This window comes from Plecotus auritus (genome assembly GCF_963455305.1).
Source record: "Plecotus auritus genome assembly, chromosome: X".
In the NCBI taxonomy this organism is placed as follows: domain Eukaryota; kingdom Metazoa; phylum Chordata; class Mammalia; order Chiroptera; family Vespertilionidae; genus Plecotus; species Plecotus auritus.
The window spans coordinates 27,300,536-27,327,944 of record NC_137784.1 but is presented as its reverse complement, the minus strand read 5'-3'; the positions used below and the strand labels follow the sequence as shown (position 1 = coordinate 27,327,944).

The window sequence follows — 27,409 nt, the reverse complement described above, 5'->3', positions numbered from 1 at the left end:
GTCCCTGTTTCTTGTAATGTCTCTCCATGTGATGACTTATCATGCAGAGATTCCCTATGACTCCAAAAATGTGAATGTTAAATGTGAGGTAGAGCACCCTGAACATGATAAAAACAGACTAACTTTCTTCCCAACTGAAATGGCTAATTAATTCAATTGGATGTCCACAAAGGTGGGTTGGCCAGGAAACATGGTTTGTATGTCATATATATATTCCACCGCTACACCCACCCCCATGGGACCAAAGGAAATTTATTTAGGGTATTGTGCTCAGGAGTGGACCCTGCACCCCAATGGAGGGATTTCCCGGGATATTCTTCTGCTTTTTCAGACTACACAGGGGACAAGACTGAATGGTTCCCTTGGTGCCTGGGGATGCTGCTTGCTCTCTACAGCCCAGGACACCAGCAGGGCACTGCTCCTTGCAGGCCTCTGAGCCAGTTAAGTGTCAGGACGAAGGTTTCTACAAAGAACACAGATTCCCCTCAGCTGCCCGCAGGGTGGGGACACAGCACCTGTGCTCAGGGCCAGTCCTTGGAAGCAGCATGGGGAAGCTCAGGGATAGGCAGAGGTTCCAGGAGAACACATGAGGTCTGGATTTCAGAAAGTGAGCTGGAAAGTTTCTCCCACAGACTCAACTTTAATAAAAGCGGCCACCTGGGGCCAATACTCAGTGTGAAAAGCAGCTTTCAAGCTGGGAGATCTCTCAGTCAAAAGCACAGCTAGCATTTCTGTTTGTTTTTGGAGGGATGGGCTGAAATAGGCCTGTGCCCATTAAACTTCCTGAAATGTACACCTAGACTACAGGCTCTCTAACCATCAGGCTTTAAGGGTCTATGTGGAACGGTGTGATGTTTTCCAATGGAAGTCCTCCTAGGGGCGGAGCAGGCAGCTCACAGGGTTTGGAAAGGATGACACAGGGAGAAACAGTTCTGACAGACACACAGGGTTACAGACACCAGGAACGGGAAGCCATGTGACAGAGCCTCTGGGTAAATTATGGTTCTTTCTATGCAGATATAAAATGGGCGTTATTGAAAGTCGTGGTACAGCTTCCAGGGGGTCAAGAACTCTTTGACTAACTCCGTGGCCTCCTTGCACCTGGCCTGGTGCTCCACAAGGAGGGGCTGCAGGACCTCCAGGAGCTCCTTCTTGAGCTTCTCGGTGAGCATGGCTCCGCTGCTGTAATTTTTCCTGATTTGCTCCAGCTTGTCGTCATCCTCAAGGAAGGTCATGTACATGAAGGACACGTCCACGCGGCCGTTTCCCCCAAACTGCCTGTGCTCCTCGATGGTGTCTCTCCCTCCAGAAAATGCATGCTTGTTGACCTTGGTCTTGATCTGCTTGGCTGTGTCTGTGAGGAAGATGGGGGAGTTGGGGGTTGCTGGCACTCTTTTGGGTCTGAGTCCCCTGCAGGGCGGGGAAGAAGGTTGAGTGTAGCAGGGTGGTTTAGGACAGCAGATCCTGGGGTGACATCTCTTGTCATCCTGAAGTAAGGATCCTGATCGATGGCACAGGAGATGAGGCCCTGGACGTCCATCTTGCCCCCACAGATCTGTGGGAATGAGTTGCTGAAGGAGGGTGCAGTCTAGATGGCAGGAAAGCTGATCTTCCCCATGCAGTCACTGTCTATGAAGTCAAAAATGCCTTTCACTTGGTTGAAGGTCACGTGCTTCTGATCTTCACCATGTTCTTGTAGAAGTCTGGGCTCACCCCCATGTAGTTGAGGCCAGAAAAGAAGTCTTGTTGATGTCAAAGCCACAGGTGATGATGTCCTTGGCATTTTCCACGGTGTAGCCATAGGCCTGGTCCAGGGTCAGGTCTTTCACAGGTACTTCTCGTCATCTGTCATCTGAATGAGCAAGAGCACATTAAACACGTCTTGCAGCCACTTTGTGAAAATGAACGGGATGTGGTGGCCTACATGCATGGCTTTGGAAGAGGGGCCCCTGCTCATATAAAGGGAAAGGGCTTCTTGTTTTCATAGGCATCAAGGACTTGGTTCATGTCTCTGTGTGAGAAGAAGGTGCATCTGTGCAGGAAGTGGTGTGGTCTCTGGCCCGTGGCTCTCTCTATTCTGTTTATCAGCTCTTGGTCAATGTTACTGCTTCCGAACAGAACAATGAGCTTGTCATGGTCAATGCCTTTTACACTACTCCTCTGTACCATTCAGGGGTCCACAAAATCCACTTCAGCTTCCGTGGCACCTGGGCCACTAACCCAGGTGCCAGGGTCTCTGGAGGACAGTCAGCCTTGTAGTTCTCCCCTGTGGCCACTTTGTAGCTCATTTTTAGCAATAACAGCCTCTTCACTGCAGAATCAATTTCATCCTGGGCTGCAGGGGACACTGGAGAGGTGGCCAGTGGAGTGAGTAGCTGAGATCTCTGTGCAGCAGGGATCTTCTTTTACAATCTTCCCCCTCTGGCTCAGTAGTTAAGCATCAACCTATGAAATACCTGTCACGGTTCAATTCCTGGTCAGGGCACATGCCTGGATTATGGCTTAATCCTTCGTCCTCTCTCTGAAATCAATAAAAAATATTTAAAAGAATATTAAAACACAACCTTTGGAGCCAGGCAAAAATAAGTTCATATTCCAGTTCAGCCATGTTCTTATTCTGTAATTACAGGTAGATGCTTCACAGACTATTTTGGCGAGGATGTGGAGAAATGGCAACCCTCGTACACTGCTGGTGGGAATGGAGACTGGTGCAGCCATTATGGATATTCCTCAAAAAATTAACTATGGAACTGCCATTTGACTCAAGAGCCCATCAACAAAAGTGGATAAAAAAGCTGTGGTACGTTTACATAATGGAATGCTATGTGGCGGTAAAAAAGAAAGAACTCTTACCATTTGCAACAGCTTGGATAGACCTGGACAATATAATGCTAAGCAAAATAAGCCAGTCAGAGAAATATAAGTATCACATGTTCTCACTCATATGGAATCTAATGAAAAAATAAACTGATGAATAAAATAAAAGCAGAGACAAAGCAGCATGGAACAGAGAGGAATTTCAGAGGAAAAGCAGGAGGGAGGAGTGGATGGGAATGATTAACCAGGGAACTTCTATGCATATATACTAGTAAATAACCCAATGTACAGATAATAGAGTGGTGAAGGTCTTGGAGAGGTGGGTATGGGATAGAGAGGTCAATGGGAAAAAAACACAAACATACAAAAGGGACATCTGTAATACTTTCAACAATAAATTTAGGAAGAAACATAAAATGTGAAACTTGTTAATTGGATATTTTAAAATATCAGTAATGCATTTGCATATGCAACATTTTTTGTTCTTTGCATGTATTATGTTTTTCTCATAAGATATAAGAACATAAATACCCCAAGGACGATTTAGAGAGCCTTTATTATTATTATTATTTAATACATATATATTTTATTGATTTTAGAGAGGAAGGGAGAGGGAGAGATAGAAACATCAATGATGAGAATCATTGATCAGCTGCCTCCTGCCGCCCCCTAGTGGGGATTGAGCCTGCAACGCAGCATGTGCCCTTGACCATAATTGAATGTGGGATCCTTCCTTCCACAGGCCAATGCTCTATCCACTGAGCCGAACTGGCTAGGGCTGAAGGGCCTTTAAATCCTTGATTGCAAATGTGACATAAGCATCTTCAGTTTATTGCTATATAAAAGGTGCTTCTAATTTTACTTATTGAAAAATTTGTGTTTTCTCTGAACCCTGAAAATATTGTAAGCTCCCATTAGAGAAAGTAGTAACTTCACATGTGTAATCATATTAACAACCTCTTTTCTTCTCCAGTAATAGTGTCGTAGGGTATAAAAGTTGCATATCCACTTTTCCTTCATTGAGTGAAATTGGCTTTTGACTCCTCTAATTACATGATAATTAAATAAGATGTCTGCTTCTAAGTGGTATGTTTCCTTTGCTTGTCCATTTGTTTATTGTTGTTTGGATCGCTGCAAACACATTAAAACTAGATGCTGATGAAAAGAGCTGAGTTCTGGCTGTCACATGAGAAGAGCAAGCTTGCTGGCTGCAGATGCCATTTTCACTGAGTCTTTCAAGTACAGACTGTTCTCTTCTGTAGTTCTGATATTGAGGAAGGGCACAAAATGAGAATAGAGCTATAGTTGTTTAATAATTATTCACCTTATGAACTACAGATAAGAAGTTTTCTTATAGACCCTGGCAAATCGGAGGCTGAAACAAGGCTGTAAAAAGATAAGATGCCTCGATGGGTCCATTACTCAGAAAAGAAATACATTTCGAGAACAGACCAAGGACAGGACATTCTTTTATTTGGTTGCTGTGCTCGGACCCTGAGCACCCTCCAGGAGTTTGCCTCGGGAACTGAACATTCTTCATTACCAGGAAGGGCCTGAGCTGTTTGTAACATCATAGAAGATTACCCACCTTGTTATCAGACTTTGAGCTCCTAAAGGCCAGACTGCACAACCTTCCTTCCCCTTTTCCTGATACACTTGTAGCTCACAGCTGCATGTAGCTATCTTCTCTGATGCCCGTATATAGTCAGCCAACAGGCGTGGGGGGGTCAGAATTTCCAGGTTGACCAACTGCTCTCCCCATACTGCCAGCATTATTGGAATAAATGCTCATTTATGATTCAACCCTGTCTCTGCTTAATTTGGCTCAAGTAGTGACGGGCAGCCTCAGAACCATTGTGTCCAGTTTCATTTCTTTCTCCAAGACATGTTTTTCTCTTAGAATCAGATAACACTTTTCAGAAGGTAGAAAATGACGAGTAAAGACTTTCACCTCCAATCACCACTTATATCAGATGGCTGCATTGATGCCAGAATATAATAGGGAAAAGTTCTCAATTAAATCTAGCAACACTTTGTCACATAAAGTAGGATTTTAGCTGCATTTTTATGCTTTCTTTGAGAACTAAATAAATTTAGCTAATATTCTAGATGTTGGTTCTATAAAAGTCTATATTTTATTTACATTTCCCAATTCTGGATAAAGGTCTTGGGCCAATTATTAAAGAAACCAGGAACAATATGGTTCAGTATTTTATGTTAGGTTTTCACAATACTCATATAGAAGACCCAGGAATATCATTTATGTAACAGGAAGTGATTTAATAAGCCTAACTCCTAATGACAATGCATTCCAGGAAATGTACACTTAACTGTGATCTTTGCCTTCAACAATTTGCAAATGATTTTAATATGCCCGAGAGTGCTATTCTTGACATTGTTCAGTGTAAGAAAACAGAAGCAGCTGGTACTATTGTGTATGCTTCAGATCACAAGAAAATGAGAGTATATCCTATTTCCACTGTATCCAGAAAATCTCTATTGAATCTCACAAAAAGTAGGAGCCAAATTATTTTGAAGACTGTTGGTTTCTCCTTATTATAATGAGACTAGTGGCCCGGTGCATAAAATTCATGCACGGGGGCAGGAGGGGTGTGTGTGTCCCTCAGCCCAGCCTGCACCCTCTCCAATCTGGGACCCCTTGAGGGATGTCCGACTGCCTGTTTAGGCCCATGTCCGACTGCCCATTTAGGCCCAAACAACTGGGCCTAAACGGGCAGTCGGACATCCCTCTCACAATCCAGGACTGCTAGCTCCCAACCACTTGCCTGCCTGCCTGCTTGATTGCCCCTAACCGCTTCTGCCTGCCAGCCTGATCACCCCCTAACCACTCCCCTGCCAGCCTGATGGACTGCTAACTGCTCCCCTGCTGGCCTGAATGCCCCTAACTGCCCTCCTCTGCCAGCCTGGTCCCCCCCAACTGCCCTCCCCTGTAGGCCTAGGCGGTCACCCACAACTGCCCTCCCCTGCAGGCCCAGTCACCCCTAACTGCCTGCCCCTGCTGGTCTGGTCACTCCTAACTGCCCTCACTTGCCAGCCTGGTCGACCCTAACTGCCCTCCCCTGCAGGCCTGGTCGCCCCCAACTGCCCTCCCCTGCAGGCCTGGTCACCCACAACTGTCCTCCCCTGCAGGCCTGGTCACCCCAACTGCCCTCCCCTGCTGGCTCGGTCACCCCTAACTTACCTCCCTTGCCAGCCTGGTCCCCCCCCAACTGCCCTCCCCTGTAGGCCTGGTCCCTCCCAACTGCCCTCCCCTGCAGGCTCAGTCACCCCTAACTACCCTCCCCTGCAGGGCTGGTTGCCCCCAACTGCCCTCCCCTGCTGGCAATCTTGTGGTGGCCATCTTGTGTCCACATGGGGGCAGCCATCTATGACCACATAGGGGGGCCATCTTGTGTGTTTGAGTGATGGTCAATTTGCATATTACCTGTTTATTATATAGGATATAATGCTATGACTCCAAAGTTTATTTCACTTCTGGAGAGTCCTGCAATTTGGGAAAGATAGTAAGAAAGCATTATTAAGTCAAAAGTAAAACAACATTTCAATAATCTGAGCTCTAAACAGTCATGGTTCTCCTACCTTATCTTTTAGTAAAGTACAGATGTTACATTTTGTAACAAACCTTCTGTGGTAATTTGAGAATAAACAACTGGCAGTTTTACTGAAACAAATTTACCTGCTTTTGATTAGTAATGCTTAGCATTTTAAGAGCATGGAAGGAAACAAGGGAGGAAGCAACCATACAATCATTGTTACTTCATGGACATAACAAGGGAAATTACTTAAATTAAGGTTTATAGCTAAATCCATTCTCACACCTCCCAATAGATTTCATACTGAGGCCCTTCAACCCAGGTAAGGAAGTAACCTGGTGTTTTGTAAAGCATTGACTTGTAAAAGCCAGAAAATCCACAGGAGATGCTTGATGGTTGGTGAATTATTGAAATAAGATATAGAAAGAAAAAAATAGAGTTATTTTAGCATCAGTTCTTGAAAGAGTACAAATGTTGCTGCAGTTTGACTTTCAGTACAATGAATCAAAACAGGATAACAGTATCTGGGTTATTATTCCTATAGCAGAAAGCTGGCAGGAAAGGGTAAAGAAAAAGTAGGTAGCAGGAATAAAGTTAGGCTCTCCAAGTAACATCAGATAAAATGGAATTAATTAATCCTAACTCCATTTTTAGAATCACCTGGAGAGTTGCTAATAATACCTGGACACAGATACAGACAAATAAATGTATATATCCAGGGTTGGCCATGGGCATGTGCAGTCACAGTTGAGAATCATTAATTGAAATGATCATAATGTTTTTTTTCCCTTATATACTTCTGATAGGGAAATATTAAATTAATTGTTTAAAATATTTTTCTCTACCAAAGAGGATTTGCAAAGTTTAAGAATATTTACGTAATAGAGCAATACTATGTTAAAACATATTTAACATATGATCAACTTGCCTGGCACATGATATAAACTCAATAAATGTTCTTTTCATTTTTATTTTTCAGTAAGTCTCTGTATTTAGAGATACACACATACACAAACACATATACATAGTAGTGACATGACACTAAATAAGTATGACTATTTTTTTCATAGAAACATGTCATTTTATTATTATTTGAATGACAACCAATTGTTTACTGACAAAAAAATTTTTCTGATTTCAGTTTTAACAGTCTTTTCTAAGACTTTCTTATTTGCAGTTATAAAAAGAGTAAGACATCTGTATCAGAATATTTTTGGTTGCAAGTAACAAAAAAACTTTTAACAAAGATAACACTTATTTGCTCAACATTCTGAAAATTCCAAAGGTGTTCATGTTGTACATTGGTAAGGATGGCTTCAAGTTAGACTTTATTCAGCAGAGTAATGTCACTAAAAGCAAATTTATTTTTGTGTATTCACTCTCCTATTCCTGGGACTATCTCCCCTAGCTCTTTCAAGATGGCTGCCAATAAAACCTGGGCCAGAAGCTTCCTAGTTCTTATTCAGTGAGCAAGTGAGAACTTCTCTTCTTCCAACCATAAAACAAAATCCTGGGCAACACTTTATTTAGAGTAACTAGGTCATATCACATGTTCACCAATAACCAATATTTTATCTAAAGAAGGAGTTATGCTGATTGGTTTGGGTAGGCACAGAACTGGAACTGGGTGAAGGATGGGTGGGGTGGGGATGGCTAGTGATATGGTTGCCTACTGTGTGTATGTGTGTCATAGGAGTGGTAGCAGTATTGGTGATAATGGTAAACAGGTAGATTCCAGGGAAAGCAATCATCAATGTCTACTACACTGATCAAAATAACCTATTTTAAACAACTCATCAAACAAGGATTAATAAACCAGAATTCAAGAATATGTTGTTAGGCATATCCTGTACCTTTCCCCTGAACTCAGTTTCTCCCCTGTGCTCAGTCCTTTTTCATTGTGCCCCACTTAGGGCTCCTGTCCTCTCTGCAGTTTTCCTGTTATTCTCATGTCAGGTGTCATAAGAGACAAATAAGCAGCCAAGAAGAGCAGCTCTAGACCCTGTTTTTCACAACTACCTGTACCTGCATCTGGCTTAACTGTTCACCCGGACCCACATAAGAGACATATAAATACCCTGTCCTCCCTAATCTTGCTTGCTGACACCACTTTGGCTGACACCATGCTTTTAATTTCATTCGGCCTTGTTCCTCTTGGCATCAACCTAACATATGTATGAATATTTTTATTGTGCACAATGTATGATTACTTTATTACATGGAATGAAGATGCAACAACAGTTTCTTTATAGATTCATTGAGGATGTAAGGTATTCAACACAACACTATATTTTTTTGTTTCATTTTTTAAGATTTTTAATTGATTTTTAAATAGAGAGGAAGGGAGAGGGAGAGAGAGAAACATGGATATAAGAGCAAAACATCGATCAGCTGCCTCTTGCATGCCCCGTACTGGGGATCAAGCCCAAAACCTAGGCAGGTACCCTGATCAGGAATAGAACCTGCAAACTTTGGATGCATAGGACAATAAGCAACTGAGACACACTGGCCAGGGCTATATAAATTTATAAATCCACATCAACTATATTTTTGAGTAAATTGAAAATAATTTTGCAGCCACAACATCACCTGTATTCAAATACTAGAGGCCCTGTGCACGAAATTCGTGCACTCAGGGTGGGTCCCTCAGCCCAGATTGCGAGAGGGTGCAGGCCAGGCTGAGGGACCTCACCGGTGTGGGAAGGACCGCGGGAGGGCTCAAGGGCATGTCCGGCCTGTCTTGCTGCATCCTGATCTGCCGGACCCCAGCAACAAGCTAACCTATCAGTCAGGTTGGAACATCTGCCCCCTGGTGGTCAGTGCACATCATAGCAAGCAGTTGAGCGGCCTTAGCATATCATTAGCATATTATTCTTTGATTTGTTGAACAGACGACCAGACGACTGGACACTTAGCATATTGGGCTTTTATTATATAGGATTACACTGGAGATAATATATATAATTGAGAGGTTCCTTAAATTTCTCACCCCAAGATGCTCATAGTGTTTCAATAATATTTTCATGTGGGATCCTAGATGAAAATAAATATGTAAGAGTTCTGTTTATTGAGTTTTTAGGTTCAAACAACTTACTAGGTATTTTTGTGCTAATGATTTAGTAGAAGCCATTAGGAAAAAATATATATATATATATGTACAAATATATAAATTGGAAGAAAAATAAAACTTTGATGTAACGTATAAGTAACCATAAGATGTATTTGCCTTTGCACACTGCATACCTCAAGCCTTGGAATCCATTTGGATACCATCACCCTCATTTATTGACCTGCATTGATTTTTGTACAGTACTTGCTTTTTATCAGAGCAACTACCAAAATCCAGCTTCACAAAGATATGATATTGAAAGACACCAAAGTTTTTCCTTATGCAATATTGATTTTAAGGTGGTTATTAAGAAGTAAAAGGCTCAGAAAAAAAAATCCCTCTTTCCTGCCCAAGAGCTTTAGACAGAAAAAGACCTGTTCCAGAAAGGAAATCTTAACTTATTCACCTTAGCCTAATTTGAAGTAAGTATGATAGATAGGAAGGTGCCAAGCAGGGGTCTGTTAACTAGATCACCCCATTGTGTCTCATTGTTATTGGGGTTGCCTAACAAAAAATTGCCTGCCGCCGAAACCGTTTTGGCTCAGTGGATAGAGCGTCGGCCTGCAGACTGAAGGGTCCCGGGTTCGATTCCGGTCAAGGGCATGTACCTGGGTTGTGGACACATCCCCAGTAGGGGGCGTGCAGGAGGCAGCTGATCGATGTCTCTCTCTCATCGATGTTTCTGACTTTCTATCCCTCTCTCTTCCTCTCTGTAAAAAATCAATAAAATATATTTTAAAAAAAATTGCCTGCCATGTATGTTCTGTTCTTCCTCAACTACATGTAAATTGCCCAGTCCCTTTGAAATCTCAGATCCCTACTCTCCCTTGCCATTCTCCTTTTCCAAAATGACATATATACCCAATTTTGCCTCACTATCATTGGAATTTTCGTGCTTATGTGAATTCTCCATGCACATATTAAAATTTTATTCCCCCTTGTTAATCTGTCTCTGTTCATTTGATTAATAGCCCAGCTAGAAATACTTAGAAGGTGGGAGGAAAAGTATTTTTTTTGCCCCCATGATATAATCAGTTGGAATTTTATATGATCTAATGAAAAATCTGTGAACTACTTTGTCTTATTAGTTTTTACCTTCTCTGACAGATATTTTTGGACTTCTTTTGAAAATTTAAAACTTCTCTTAGGGTCCTAGGGTATCTTGGTATACAGTTATAGTTGTAACAGAAGACAAAATAAAAGTCAGAATTGGAAAGCCAGGTCTCCAAATTAAAAGTACCAGAAGATGACAGCTAGTATTAATAAAAAGCAAATTACCATATAAATCTTTCAAATATCTTCTTAATAAGTTAAATACTTGATTTGTATAACAAATTTTTAATTTATATACTTCCCCAAAAGAACACATTTATAGAAAAAAAGTGCATATATGATATAAATTAATCTTTGGAATTTAAAAAATTCTCCACTATTTCAGTTAATTAGCATTCTATACTCAAGATAACCATGGAATTACAAACTCATTCTAATGAAAAATGGGGAGAGGCCAGTCCAGAAAGAGATGCAAACACATATTACTGTAGATTCAAAATTTTAGTACACTTCTAACTAAAACAGTATCAATGGCAATAATTGTTGGGACCAGTTAATGCTCTGAATTTAACCCATCGGCTTGATTGACTTATCTCATATTCATGACTAAGGAGATGTTAGAACATAAAAAATTCATCTCCTCTGGATTTCCTCTTACAATAAATGCCTGGTTGTCACAGAATTAGGACAGATAGAGTACTATATTTTTCTCTTAAAAAATAGCAGTAAAAACCCAAAGGCTAATGTATCACAGTAAGATTCTAGAAGGAGAAAAATCACTTGTTAGTAAGATATTTTGTGATAAATCTTACAGTAGTGACCTTGTTTGGCTGCTGTATTGTGCAAAAAGAAGAGAAGAAGCCAATCAAAATAGCATGAATGATTAATGTATTTCATACAAAGCCCATGATATCCTTAGAATATATTTGCTAAGGTACTGCAGTGATAAGAAGGCAAACAAATGATAGAATTCAAGTAAGGAGTTTCAGAAGGAGTTCTTAACAGAGACACCTGCAGTTCATTTCTTAGTTTCTGTTAACTATACAAACTGAAGTACTAATACCAGAATACACATTGTGAAGAAAAAATGACATTCAAACTCTAGGTTGAAAATGTGAAAACTGGGGCTATGTAGTAGATTTTATTAATGAAAGATTCTAGAAAAGGATTATGTACTCTGCTCTGCTGACATAAGGCTTAGCCATATGATTTGCTTTGGCCAAATTGTATCTGTCACTTTTTAGCATAGATTTTAAACTGACTGGGTGGTTCAGCATATCTTCTTTTCCCCTCTGCCACAATGACCAACACTATTCCAGACCGAGGCTGCTCCCTCAATGTAGAGCAGATGGGTACATGGAGTTACTGAGTTACTGAAATATTTAGGATGTTTTTCACTGCAACATAAACTAACCTCTTTTGACGGATGCAAATTATTAGATATTAATATTAGCATAAACTAAATGTGGGAAAATAGAGAAAAGTGAACAAAGGAGCAATTAATTTCACAATGGGTATATGAAGGTTTTATGAGCATGTGAAAGAGTCAAGCCTTGAAAATGTAGAAAGGAGGAAAGAAAATGGTAATAACTCCATTGTTAGAATCAATGACCTCAGACTCAAGTGAATGACCATAGCTGTCATGATTATCCAGAAACAGCCATCGTCATATATTTTATCTGAGCTCAGAATGTTTTAGTTACTTTTTCATGATCACACAGCTAGTAAGGGACAAACACAAAATGCATTGCTTTCAATTATATTACAGTCACATGAACACAAAGTATGAGCATCTGTCTAGTTGTGGCAGCTGCTTAGATGTCCCTTGAAGAGAGAAGCTGCTGTGGAGAGTACAGTTAGTTTAGATCCTCCAGCTCCAGTGTCTTCAGGATTCAGGATTTGCTGTAGACATTTGAATCAAGGATAATTTCCCTAGGAAACTTTCCCCTCCCCCTTCTGTCAGTGACTAAGCATTTAGCCCAATGCAATGTCTCCTCTATGGATAATCTTTTTTCTGGGGCTTCCTGTTGGAATGCTTAGACTTTATCAGAGTTGAATTGTGATCTGAAGCTCTTCCAACCTCCTCCTCCTTCTTCCCCCCTCTTCCTTATCAGGTATAATACCAGTATCATGGTCTGAAGGCTTTTGCTGCCCACTCCTGCTCCCTCACCCCTTATCTTACATAGGTTTCACCTGAGATTAAAAAGTTCTGAAAATTGTTAAAATGGTAACAAAGACTTTATTCTGAACCTCTGTAATAGATATCAACACTATCACAATAGGGGTGAGAGATTGGACTCAAAGGTACATGTGTACCTTTGTAGTCTTTGGTTTCTTTTGATTCCAACAGCCAGCAAATCTGGGTATTTTCCACAAGATTTCCCTTGGGCTACTGGTGCCTCTTTGCTTTAGTTCACACACAAAGCTGGAAGTACATGGGGATTTACGATCTCTGTTTGACTGACAGGGCATGAAAACCTGTTTTCTTCTCTTGGGTCAAGATAATCCTGAGGCTTAACTTTCACTCCAGAGTTACCCTATGAGATCAGGTTGAAGTATTACCTTCCACAGGAACTTCTCTGAAATCACATTCTTGCTTGACTTCTTCCATTTGCCTGTTCTGCTTGCCCTGCTCCCTTACTAGTTTCCTATGGGTTGGAAGCACTACCTTAATAAATCACGTACACAGGATTCCTCCTCTCAAGGTCTGTTTCTAAACCTAAGAAAAGCACTTAAGTCTAAGTCATGGTGTTAAATAATAACAATGGCTCTTGTCTTTAGGAAGGTAATTGAAAAATCACAATTATTTTGTGCTGTAACACCGCCTATACATATAATGAAATGATATTCCTGAGAAGGGAGTGGTCATCATTAGCAAGTCTCTTCAGGGAAGTTAACATTTAAACAAGTTCTTGAAGAGTGAACGAATGAGTAGGTATCCAGCACAAGAAAAAGAAATGAAGGGCATTTAAACAAAGGAAACGGACTCTGCTTTGATGATAGTTTTATTGGAAAGGGATTTTGTAGATTTCATTTTATTATGGAAGGAGAACTTCACTGTGAACTCTGACAAGGAAAGAGCCCCTTCTGAATTATATAGGTGAAACAAGAGAATCAATAACCTCAGAAACTATCTTTAATACAAAATAGGTCTGTAAGCCAGATTGGACTAAAAGACATGAGACGAAAAGTCACGTAGCTACCCTGCTAACCACTATAGAAATTGCTTAGCCTGTTAGACTTTGGAAAAAATAAATAACCAAGACAGCAGAAATAATAATAACATACAATGAATGAGAGTCACAAGATATGTATATAGCCTCCACCCCTGCACACCAGGATAGCCTATTAACATGCATTGTTAAGATGTTTTTCATCCCACAAAATGAAGGCCATCCCACTGCAATCTCGCTGAAATCAGACAAGGGGACACCATCAGGGAAGCTGATGACCAGAAGATGAAAATTAAGTGCTTACCTAATCAAGGACCAATCAGTGAAACCCACGACCCCAAACCCCTTACTCATGATTACTCACGATTTTTGCTCTATAAAACCTCTTGTCTAAACCATCAGGCAGATTGGATTTTGAGTACTAGCTTTCCAATTTTCCTGGGTGGTGCCATTCATAATAAAATAGTCAAATCTTTCTTCACTACAAAGCCTGGGGTCATTTTTTTAACACTTCACATGGGCAAGGCAAATTCATACAGAATTAGTAGACTTCCATTTAGTGAATAACTATGTAGATTTTCAGTGTAACCAAAGGCACGATTGTGTGCAAAAAATTTTTCCCTGGCGAGCAAGGAAAAACAAATGCCTTTTATATAGGAAAAACAAAACTTTAAAACAGTTAAACACTTGATAAATAGTTGGAAGTTGCATAAGCTGTTGTAAGCCAAATAGGAATGATTTGATGCTCTTAATTTCAAAGTTAAAAGGTATGCATTTTGCATGTTTAGTTCTGTACTGTATTTCTAAAAATCATTGCTCAGCTTATTTTCTTTGAAATGAGAAATCATTTATGGTTTTCCCATTGGTAATCTTCTTTTTAGAAACATGACTCCCCACTTAATATCTTTCAATTATTTTCAGATTAAAATATCTAATTTAATAAATGGAAATTAGAGATGCATAATAATTATTTATCTAAGACTTAAGTATTAAATATATGGACTAAATATTTGTTTTATTTTTGAGATAACTGATATGCCAGTTACTTGCCAACCACTTCAATATAATTTTATGCACATAATAACTGGCACAGACACTGGGAATTTTAAAAAGATAATTTAAGTATCAAGTCCAGTACAGCCTGTCATTTCTCACTGCTTGGTTAAGTAAAACCTGAATAAAGACTTAACTATAAAATATTATATGCTCCTTGATACCTATACTTCAGACATAATAAAGATATCAAAAGAATGATTATTAAATCTGAGAGTTTAATTTAGTCTCAACTCATTTCTTTGTATTTAAAGTTGAAAGAATATAATTAAAAATCAGGTTTGATATTTTACTCTACTTATATGCACTTTGCTTCTTTCAAAATAAAAATGATATATAATACATATAACTTTTATTCACCTCCTCACTGTGACCTAAAAAATGGTGTTATTTTTTCAATATAAGCTTGAAAAATAGCTCTGACAATTTTCCAATACTGTTCACATACTGCTTTGAAATTTTTCTTTAAGTGTCTTCAAATCAATATTTTTCATTTGGTTCCAGCAAAGATAGCCTTCCCTCCTATTGTGAAAATCACTTCCCTTTGCAAGTAGATTGGCAAAATCTGGATCATGAACAACAGAAGTTCATGAATTTCTAATTTACATTGAAAGGCCCTAAAATATTCTTTGCACATTAAAAAAGCTTTGTAAGTCAAGTAGTATTTTTAACAAAGTTAAAATATCACCAGAATTAATCTTGGAATGCATGGGAAAGTGTTATGTGAAATTATACTGCAATGCTTAGGTACTGTAACCTTGCAGAAACTCCATTTCTTAACATTCTAATTGAACAAGTGGGTTCGATTGCTTGCTTCAACAAAAGGCAAACCTGTGAAACAGGTGCTGGTACAAGAGGACAGAAGTTTATTCAGGTGCCATGACCTGGCAGAATGTTGGACTCCCATCTCAAAGACCATCTCCCCTTCCTGTTCAAGCCAGCGGTTCTTATAGGGATACTAGAGACCCGGTGCACAAAATTCGTACACATGGCGGGGAGTTCCCTCAGCCCGGCCTGCACCCTCTCCAATCCAGGACCCCAAGAGGGATGTCCGACTGCCTCTCACAATCTGGGATCGCTGGCTCCTAACTGCTTGCCTGCCTGCATGCCTGCCTGCCTGATCACCCCTAACCACCTCTGCCTGCCTGCCTGCATGATCGCCCCTAACTGCTCCCCTGCTGGCCTGATTGACCCTAACCACCTCTGCCTTGCCCCACACCTGGGACCCAGGATTCCCTCCTCTGGCCAGTCACAGGCACCCAGGACCCAGGCTTCCCTCCCTCTGGCTGGCCACAGGCACCCAGGACCCAGGCTAGCTTTGCCCAGGCTGCCCACAGCTGCAGGGGACCATTGGCAGGTGGCTTTTCCTGAGCTGCAGCTGCAGGTTCCTGGGACCGTGGGGCAGGTGGCTTGTCCCTCTCTTGGGCTGGGCCACAGGCGCAGGTGCAGCGGCTGGCACCCAGGACCATGAGGCAGGTGGCTTGTCCCTCTTCCGGGCTGCAGCCCCAGCTGCTGGCTCCTGGGACCATGGGGCAGGAGGCTTGTCCCTCTCCTGGGCTGCAGGCGCAGGCCACTGGCTCCCAGAACCATGGGGTGAGCAGTTTGTCCCTCTTCCGGGCTGCAGCCTGGCTGGTCCCCATTCCTCTCTTGTGAGCTCATTTGTGCCTGGCTGGTCCCCATTCCTCTCTCCCCAGTGTTGAGTGTCTGAGCCATTAAGGCGTGACAGCGTGAGGGCGTGATGACCATTTGCATATTAGCTCTTTATTATATAGGATTTCGGTGAGGACATTTTTTCTATCCAATTATCTTGCTAGCTTTTGGCATCTTGGGCCCTGTCCATTCATCTTTCTAACTTTTGGCATACTCAGTGTAAGAACCTCCCCCTGTGCCATCTTGGCCAATGGGGGAGACTCCCCTGCACTCCCCAACTGTCTTCCTATCAGGTTCAGTGGGGTGTGGGAGGCTGTAGGATCTGTCACTGTCAGGAAGTCTAAAGATACCATAGCCTCAGATCACCTCTCAGTGCTGGACACAGGCCACACATCTGGGGAAGCCAGTTGGAGTCTGTAGGGCACACTTGGATCCATGTGTGCCTGCATCTTCTGTGCAACCCCCCACTCAGGCTGACCCTGTGACTCACTGTTTATGGTAAGAACCTGACCCTTTCTCCATTCTGTCTACCAACTCCCTTCCTTAAACATTCAGCCCTTAGGACAACAGATTCAGGTCTGTATCAAACTGTCTTAAGAACAAAGCCTTAGGTCTGTTGACCACAGAAATAGAGTTTTGGTCAAGCTAAAGGTAACATCTTGACTTTAGTTGTTTTCAGCCTTAGGCCTATAAAAACTGAGTGTCATATGGACCACACCCTCATGAAACCAGACAGAAAAATGCCCTGGCTGATATCAGGACCTGATACAAAGATCAAATACACCCTATCCTGGCCCCAATGAATCAATAGAGACCACAACCAATCCCAACTCCTTTAGCCACCATGATTAATGTTCCCCCTCCCCCTCCCATATATCCCTTTCCCTGGACTCCATCAGAGCTCCAAGTCTATGACTAGCTTACATGAGGCTCTGGGATGACTGCCATTTCCTCAGCTAATAAACTCCTGCTTGTGTTTGATTGGGCTTTGATGCTTTGATGCATACAGACAAATGCACCCCTTTAGTCTTGTGGCAGTACTTCATTGAATTTTGTCCTCAAGAGCCATTACTTTTTACAACTCATCTGAATAATGTTTTATACTATCAAGTACTCTTATCAACAAATATGTATTGGACTCAGAATTTCTGTAAGTGTTGTATACAGTGGAACATAAACAGAAGCTACATGATTTTTACTTTTAGAACACTTAGTTCTTATTTGGGGAGATACACTGAATATAAATAATTCTATTAGAGAACTATTAATTATAAATCTGCACCACTATAAGTTTAATAGTTTATAAAAGAGGAAGATCATTAAAGGCTGACATTTATGGAAAAGTCTCCAGGGGAAGTTGTGGCTCACAGTTGGATTAAAAATGCCTAGGATTTAAGCATAAAAGAAAATACTATTACCATACTCTTTAAGTTTTCATTTAAAAGAAAATGTCCTTTTCATCTTTAGAGAAAATATTAAAATGTTAGTGAAGCGGAGCAGATTTTGCTGCCCTCAAATATGCCTTTTCATAATAAGGATTATCTTGAGCTGGTATTTTTAAAAAATAGCAGACATAGGAGAAGCTCTGAAAACCTAGCAGAAGTTACCCTTTTGTAAATTTATAAGGGATATCTTCATTTGTCAGGGTGTCTCTCCATCTGTACCAGGAAGAGGAGGATGACTAAATTTTTAGAAACTCTTACCAATAGAGAAGACAATTACCTTTGTTAACTATGCTTTGCTCCACCCCCCACTAACCTCCCATAAAAGGTCTCCCTTCTTCCCCTCCTACCCTCTCAACACCCTTTTTTGTGTGTTTATCTGTATTTAAGGTGATGGATTGGGCCATTTCTAAGAGTTACCATGCTCAGTTTTCCTGGGTATCAGCCATATATTCAGGAGGTATACATGTTATTGAACTTACGTGTGTTTTTTTGTTGTTGTTGTTAATTTGTCTTTTATCACAGAGACTCTCAACCAAGAACTTAGAATAATAAAGGGAAAATTATTTTTCTTCCTCTATGATAAAAACATGTTGATTGAAAGAATGCTTATGTTGCACTTTCATGCTACAGAGCATCCATCATAATTGCAATTAAATAATCATTGTGGAGGTAATTCTGTATACTTTTAAAATTTTTATTAATTTCAGAGAGGAATGAAGAAGAAGAGAGAGAGAAACATCAATGATGAGAGAGAATCATTGATCAGTTGCCTCCTGCATGCCCTACACTGGGGATCGAGCTGGCAACCAGGGCATGTGCCCTGTCTGGGAATAAAACCCTGACCTCCTGGTTCATAGGTTGATGTGCAATCACTGAGGCACCCTGGCCAGGCAATTCTGTATATTTTATGCACTATCCCACTAGAATATAGAATCCATAGAATATGAATTGTATCTTTCTTGTCCATTGCATTTAGGTTAAATGCTTTTGAATTCCACAAAAGTTCTATCACTTATACTCAAGTAATGTACTACCATGCCTTTTATTATTACACTAGTGGCCTGGGGCATGAAATTCGTGCACATTAAAAGGGTATTAATTAGAGGAAACCAAGATGGCGGCATAGGTAAACACCTGAAATTGCTGCCTCGCACAACCACTTTAAAACTACAACTAAAAGACAAAATGGACATCATCCAGAACCACAGGAATGCTGGCTGAGTGGAAACTTTACAAGTAGAAGGAAAGAGAAAAGCACACTGAGACTCAGAGGAGGTGCAGAAGTGCAGAGGTACGGAGGTGAGCGTGGAAAAGGCTGGCAACTGAGTATGCAGTTGTCTTTTTCAATCAGGAGGGAGACACAAGCTCCTGACTGCTCTGAACTCCACTTCTGGGCAAGACTCTGGGGACCCAGACTCATAAGGGGAGAAACTGGACTGTATGGCTTTGGACAGAACTCGAGGGTGGCTTTCTCTCAGAGGTGCTTACAGCAATTACCGAGAGACACTGAGACCCAGTGGCCTCTTAGGGCAGGGCTGAGGATCAGCCATAGCTGTTTGGTCCACCCTGTTGATTCACTGAGACCCTGACCCACCCAAGCTGTGAGCAGAGGCTTTTGCATATGAATGGCCTGGCCCTTTGCAATCTAAAATTACCTAACAAACTTCAGTTGGGTCAGAGAGCCCCAAAGCCACCAAAAGAAGGCACAAGACCACAGAGCAGCTTGCATTGCTTCACAGTTGGGCCTCATCTGGGCACCTCCAAATCCCAAACAAAGAAGAGGAATCTGCAGATCTCTCCATAGCTCCTGCTGGGTGGCCTCAGGCAGAGGCTAAATTTGCACCTCCTTGGAGATCCAAGAGCCAGTGTACCCAGTGGTCATAGTGGGACCATCCAGATGACAACTCCTCAGATCCATAAGGGACACACTCAAGGGGCAGACTCAGTGAGCACCAAGGCCCCACTGAAGCAAGTCTTGCCCCATAAGGGTGTCTCCAGCATGGAAGTTCTCCCATCACAGACACAGCTGATTCTCACAGCCAATTGGCCTGGAGGTCAATTCCTCTCAGTGATACCAACAACAATCAAAGCTTAACTACAATAAGATTGTGCACACAGCCCACAAAGGAGTGCACCAAGAGTGCCCACCTCAGGTAACGGAAGGCTGAGCCACTGGGCCCTATAGGACACCTTCCACACAAAGCTACTCTATCAACACAGGGAAGCAGACAAAATGCAGAGACAAAGAAACAGGTCACAAATGACAGAATTGGAGGAAAGCAAACTACTGGATATAGAGTTCAAAACCATGGTTATAAGGTTTTTCAAGAATCTTCTAGAAACCGCTGATAAATTTAGTGAGATCCTCAAGGATATGAAAAAGGACCAACTAGAAATTAAGCATACACTGACTGAAATAAAGAATAATATACAGAGATCCAACAGCAGACTAGAGGATCGCAAGAATCAAGTCAATGATTTGAAATACAAAGAAGCAAAAAACTCCAAACCAGAAAAGAAAAAAGAAAAAAAAATCCAAAAATATGAAGATAGTGTAAGGAGCCTCTGGGACAACTTCAAGCACACCAACATTCGAATTATGGGGGTGCCAGAAGAAGAGAGAGAGCAAGATACTGAAAACATATTTGAAGAAATAATGACAGAAAACTTCCCCCACCTGGTGAAAGAAATAGACTTACAAGTCCAGGAAGCACAGAGAACCCCGAACAAAAGGAATCCAAAGAGGACCACACCAAGACACATCATAATTAAAATGCCAAGTGCAAAAGACAAAGAGAGAATATTAAAAGCAGCAAGAGAAAAACAGTTAGTTACCTACAAGGGAGCACCCATATGACTGTGAGCTGATTTCTCAACAGAAACTATGCAGGCCAGATGAGAGTGGCAAGAAATTCAAAGTGATAAATAGCAAGAACTTACAAACAAGATTACTCTACCCAGCAAAGCTATTATTCAGAATTGAAGGGCAGATAAAGAGCTTCACAGATAAGAAAAAGCTAAAGGAGTTCATCACCGCCAAACCAGCATTATATGAAATGCTGAAAGGTATTCTTTAAGAAGAGAAATAAGAAGAAAAAGGTAAAGATAAAAATTATGAACAACAAATACATATCTATCAACAAGTGAATCTAAAAATCAAGTGAATAAAAAATCTGATGAACAGAATAAACTGGTGAGTATAATAGAATCAGGGGCATAGAAAGGGAGTGGACTGACAATTCTCAGGGGGAAGGGGGTGTGGGAGGTGCAGGAAGAGACTGGACAAAAATGTTACACCTATGGATGAGGACTGTGGTGGGGGGGCTAAGGGCAGAGGGTGGGGTGGGAACTGGGTAGATGGGAGCTATGGGGTGAAAAAAAGAGAAACAACTGTAATAATCTGAACAATAAAGATTTATTTAAAAATAATAATAAAAATAAATAAATAAATAAATAAAATAAAAGTGTATTAATTAGAGCTTTATCTCCATACTAGTGACCTGGTGCACAAAATTCATGCACATTAAAAGGGAATTAATTAGAGGAAGTATTTTAATATTGCTATTTGCCTTTTTTCTATAATAGAAGTGTCAGAGATGAAAAGAAAATTAGTAAAATGTATATGAAAATCTTCCTCCTGTCAGAGTCTGGGGAGTGCTGCAGGACCCAGAGTCAAGTCACTGTCCACCCGGATGTGCCTAGAAATTGCGTGAGACCCATACCCTGCTGGCCCCACCCCCATCAAGACCTGCAGGATAGGGGGCGCAGCCTCAGGTCCCCCAGCCTGGCCTCAGGTCCCCCAGCCTGGCCTCAGGTCCACCAGCCCCAGCACTGGGGTGGAGGTGGGGCGCAGCCTCAGGTCCCCCAGCCCCAGTGCAAGGGTGCAAGGGCATGAGGGAGTGAGGGTGTGAGGGCGTAATGGCCATTTTCATATTAGCTCTTTATAATATAGGATGGTTGCATCTCTGCTCATCATAAATTTTGCTCATAGGTAAATTCCAATGATGGCTATTATTTTGAGTATCTTTGTTAAAATACTCTTTTGGAAAGAAAATTTTCACACTTATAATAAATATTTCTATATTAAAAGCAGTGGCTTTTTACTAGCTGTAAAATTGAAAGTTAATTTCATTTGCTTTTATTATTAAAATTATAATAACAATTTCATTTTTAAAATTATTTCGCTGTTTTAAAATAATATAATAATTGTTATTTTGGGAGCATAGTGTAAAGGTCTCCTGCTTTATGAATTTATTACAAATTAATTGACCTTCAATTCAAGGATCACAGACTAGCAAAATTATCTTAGGGAAGAAGAAAGTGCTAAAAAAAATCTAATTTGCTTCTGGTTTTCACCTGCTTCTTCCTAACCCATCCCACAATATTTGCTAATGGGAAACCAGCTCCTTGCAGATCTGAACATTGTCTAAAACTAGTTAAATGGCTTAGCTTAAAACTTAAATTGATTTTATTATCTCAATTCTTAAGAGAAAAATTAATTTAAAAAAGGAGAGTTTGACATCATTTTTTTCTTGGTGCCAGTTTAATACTGCTTTGAGGATTGTGCTTTTACTGCTGACAAACACACAAAAACCTTCACATTTATTCCAAGAGATCATACTTTTTTAGAGCTCTACAAATTTTCTAGGCCAGCCTATTTCAATTATGTTTTCCAATTTTTGAGCCATTTCTTCTGCCTTTATGGATAAGTAATTTGACAGAGGATAAAACATATCTGATTATGTAACAACATTTTCTCTTCCTTATTGTGTTACAAATGATAAGGAAGATTTCATGAGTGTGTTACATGATCTATATTATCACAGGAAATTGTAGGAAGCCTTACACAGCCCCATGATTCAAGATGGTATTACTCTCAGAAAGGGCAAATGAATTTTTTGTGGAATGTTCAGTACATTCCACAATAGCTAGATGAATCATTTCCTGTTTGCTCCCAAGACAACCATGACCCTTTATTTCTTGCAACATAATTATGCCATAGTTTTAGAGTGTGCTTAAAAAAGGTACAAGAAATAATATTAAGCAAGTTGGGTTAATTAACTTTATATATTATTTCTATGAATCAATTTAAAGCCAATACTTTCTTCCTTCTCCCTTCCTCTCCCAGAGCACAGATACCAAATACAGATGTTTCTATGAAATTATTGGTAAACTTTTAAATAGTTTGAATAATTAAGTTACAGTTAATTATGTAACAATATGTTTCCTTTATTCTTTCTGTAGTGTGTGAAATTAAATAAATGTTCCTTTTTAGTTCACTGATTGCTGGGAAGCTCAGAGGTAAATTTCAATTCCATATGTGGCAAATAAACAGGTGTCAAATACATTTTAATTACTTTTTTATTGACATATAATTTCCATACAATAAAGTACACAAATCTTGAGTATACAGATTAATGAATTTTTATGTTATGTTGATTTGTTATGCCTAGGAATTCACCAGCCAGTTCAAAATAGAGAATGTTTTAGCATCCCAGAAGTTTCTTGCACATGCTTTTCCTATCCTGGCCACTATACATTGTAAAATTTTTATGAGACATATCATATTACATGAATTATTCTTGTTTTTTTTTTTTACTTTATCTTTCTTTACCTACTTCTAAATTATGTTTTCTTGATTCATTTTATTTATACTAATAAGACATCTTGAATTTTTAACTGAGACCAAGATGAACCATAAAATATCTTTACACAAAAGTAGAATAATTTGCAAAGCTACTAAGGAAATGAGACTAGAATGGGAATATAAGAGCATGGGAGTTCAATTGTTGATATACTTATACCATTCCTGACTCTAAATAATAAAGTTGAAATACTAATATAATATTGCCTTTTAAATTTAGAAGACAACCCTTTATCAATAACCTCCTGCCCTCAACCTTCTTAAAAGAGTATCATTAGACTCAGTTTGTATATCAAAAATATGATTCTGTGCCCCTCACTTAACAATAAATTATTAAGAATAATTCATGTGGGGAATTTCTACTTCTGACCAAGATGGAGTGACAGACACTGGACTTACCATCCTGTCTGAAATAACAAAAGCAACAAGAAAATAAAACAGACAATATATTGGAAACAACAAATATATTGGCAGTATTAAAAAATGAAAAATCTTGGAGACAACTGAAAAAACTGGGAAAAACAAAAACATAGTACAGGGAGGGGAACCTAGGTAGAGTCTAGTAGACCCCTTGAGTTGAAGAAACAGAGGTGAGAATCTGAGGAAACCAAAGCAGCTGAGTTCATAGGACAGATTATCTGAGAAGAGAGAGCTAAGCAGAGAGATAAGCCTGGAGATCCACAAAGAGGTCTTCTTGAGTATTTAGTTAGGTATTGATGTGCATAAGCGTAAGGAACTCTACAAGGCCCTCTATATATTTTGTGGCTGTCTTTGCTCTGCTCTGGGCCCCAGGAAGATTCTCTTTATAGATTACATCCCTTGATCTTCTTTGCCTTAGACTTTTGGTTACATTTAGACAATGAAAGTACTCTTAGAAGGTGGATAGAGAAGAAAGACTGGTGTGTTCATTCTTTCCCTGTCTTCCCTGCCTCCTTGAAGTGCTGCTGTGATTGGGTAACTAGGCCCTTGTTATTCTGAGTGTGATCCCTGGACCAGTAACATTAGCATTATCTGGGATCTTGTTAGAAGCACTGAATCTCTGGCTCACTCCAGACTTACTGAATCAGAATCTGTATTTAAATAGGATAACTTGGTGTTTTATATACATACTAGAGGCCTGGTGCATGAAATTCATGCACTGGGGGGGTGTCCTGCCACTGCTGCTGCGCTCCACAGTTGTGAGCTTTTGGCTGAGCAGTGCTCCCCCTGTGGGAGCACACTGACCACCAGGGGGCAGCTCCTGTGTCGAGTGTCTGCCCCCTGGTGGTCAGTGCGCATCATAGTGACCTGCCGTTCCACAGTTCGGTCGATTTGCATATTAGCCTTTTATTTTATAGAACTATCTTTAATGTGCACTCCTTTTTTCAAGGCTCCAGCTTTCACCAGGTTAGCACATTTTTTTCTTCTTGATTCTTCTGGTCCAGGGGCCATAATGGCTTTCTGTTGTCACTAGTTCCTTGTTAAATCACATAACTCTGCCAACATCTCTGTAAATAGACCCTTTAAAAATGGATTTTCCAGTTAAACACTTTTGAGTATACAGCCTGTTTACTGCCATACCTTAATGATACAATAATATATTATCTATCATGATATTGATATATCTATGTTGATAACTGTATATATATTATATCTCTATCTCTGTATTTGTGTATCTATACCTCTATTGTTTCTATCCCTATGTCTTCCTAAAATTTCAGTCTTTATGCTTTAAAAAGTACATGGAATTTTGTAACACCTTTTTCTTAGTAACAGTTCAATGATATCAAATTATGCACATAATAATTTCTCAACAATGCAACTACAGATATAATAATCCTAGTTAATTAGAAAATTTTGTTAATCTGGAGAAAAAAAGAATGACATTATTTTGTGTTTGCATGCTAGTGTGGGAGATAGCCTCTAAATTGGTCCCAAATAATCCCTGCTGCCTGGTATTTTCCCTTCTGTGTAATCCTTTCCGCTAGAGACTGTGCTAGACTTTTTTACTCACTTCTAATAAACTAGGGGCCCAGTGCATGAATTTGTGTACCTTGAAAGGAACTGTCAGCCATGAGACTATGGTGGGCACAGGGGTGGGTCTCAACCCATCCTCCATGCCCCCACCCGGCCCCTCACACTGCAGCCCTGGTCCCCTGTCTGCTGGCAGCCCCACTCCCATCACTGCCACTCCCACCCGCTGATAGTGTGGAGTGATTGGGGCTGGCACCAGCAGCAGGTGCAAGTGGGGCCAACACCATCAGTGGGTGCAAACAGCGACTGCTGCCCCAATCACCCCTCAGGAGCAGGGGGAGGTGGAAAAGCTCTGAGGGGCAATAGGGGCTGGCAGCCACCACTCGTACCTGCTGATGGCACCGGCAGTGGGTGCAAGCTGGGGCTGTAGCACTGGCAGTGGGTGTGAGTATGGCTAGCACTAGCAGCAGGTGCGAGCACCCAGTGGGACAATGGCACGTGGGAGCAAAGAATTTTTAGTAACCACCAGAGGCTCGCCCCGATGACAGCAAACAGCATCCAGCCTTGGTCGGGTTCCCCCACTCACCTGATTGATTCACCATCCTGCCGCAGCCAATGCCCATCATGTTCTGTGCTCTGCCACCCACTGCTGCTGCCCGCCATGTGCCATGCTCGCCCCCTAGTGTTCAGCACACATCATAGAGACTGGTTGTTCAGTTCGGTTGTTCCACCTTTCGGACTATATGCATATTAGGGTTTTATATATAGACTAGAAGCCCATTGCACAAAGATTGATGCAATAGGCCTTCCTTCCCCTGGCTGCCGGCACCAGTTTTCCCCAGGCCTTTGACCCGGCTGCAGTGGAGAAGTCTTGAGGCTAGGCTTCTCCGCTTCAGCCACAGCTAGGCTTGGCTTCTCTGCTCTGGCCAGAGTGGAGAAGACAAGCCTCTTCAGTCTTCAATCTTCAGTCTTCAGTCTTCATTGAAGCTGGAGCCTTCAGTCTTCGCTCTGCTGGTGGGCATCATGGAGTTATGGTCAATTTGCATCTTTCTCTTTTATTAGTGTAGACTAGAGTCTGGGTGCACAAAATTCGTGCATGGGGGCGAGGGGGCCCCTCAGTCCAGCCTGAACCCTCTCCAATCCGGGACCCCTCAGGGAATATACGACTGTCAGTTTGTGCCCGCACTTTTAACAGATGACAGCTCCATTGTTGTTTCTTTCTTTTCATGCTTAAACCATTTGGAAGCAGTAGGTATTCAAAGTGTGTATACATTTTGGGGGGACACCCTGTATATCTCTAGTCAGCAGTGAAAGGAACCAACGGTGTATTCAGAACCCCCAGACAGGGAACCTCGCTCACTCCCCACATGTCTCCCCACTGCACTTTCCACCTTCACGGGCAGCGGGAGAATCAATGTTTACTCTCATTAACTCAGAAAAGCACGTCCTGTCATCTGCTGCCCGGCAGGAGTGTGCTAGGCTGCAAGCGAGTGAGGGTCAGTCAGGGCAGCCTTCACCCATGGGTGCCGGCACCCAAAGTGCACATTCCTCCTCTGCAGTTGCCCCGACTATCCCACCATTTCACTGAAAGGATGGAACTCCTCACTCTTCTGGGTTCCCGATCTTGAACAGTGACCAAAGGCACCTCAGTGAGGGCCGCCTGTGCCCTCGAGGTGTGTCTGTCCACACCTGCTTCCACCTCAGCACCTGCATTAGCCCCACAGAGCTGATCTCATTGCTGCACTGGCCTCCATGGGAACAGGGCATCACCACTCCACCCTCTCACTGTCATCTCACAGGCGCTCACCCCCAGCACCCAAAACACCCAGACACTCTCCAAAGGACGTGAGGGTGCCAGAGGGGATGTGCGCATGTCCTGTGGGGGACGTGGGCATGCTGGGGTTGATGGAAGTGTGGCGGAGGGGCGGGGGGAAACTTGTGTGTGTCATGGTCTGGGA

The 27,409-nt window shown here is 41.3% G+C and overlaps 1 pseudogene across 1 annotated transcript; it reads right to left on the bottom strand.

Moving 5' to 3' along the window:
* Positions 1-1,031: 1,031 nt before the first annotated feature.
* On the bottom strand, positions 1,032-26,114 carry LOC308239559 (tryptophan--tRNA ligase, cytoplasmic-like; annotated as a pseudogene). The gene is made up of 3 exons: positions 26,038-26,114; positions 23,898-23,905; positions 1,032-2,347 (listed from the first exon to the last, which is right to left on the bottom strand). The product of its transcript is annotated as a tryptophan--tRNA ligase, cytoplasmic-like (transcript).
* Between the last annotated feature and the right edge of the window lie 1,295 nt (positions 26,115-27,409).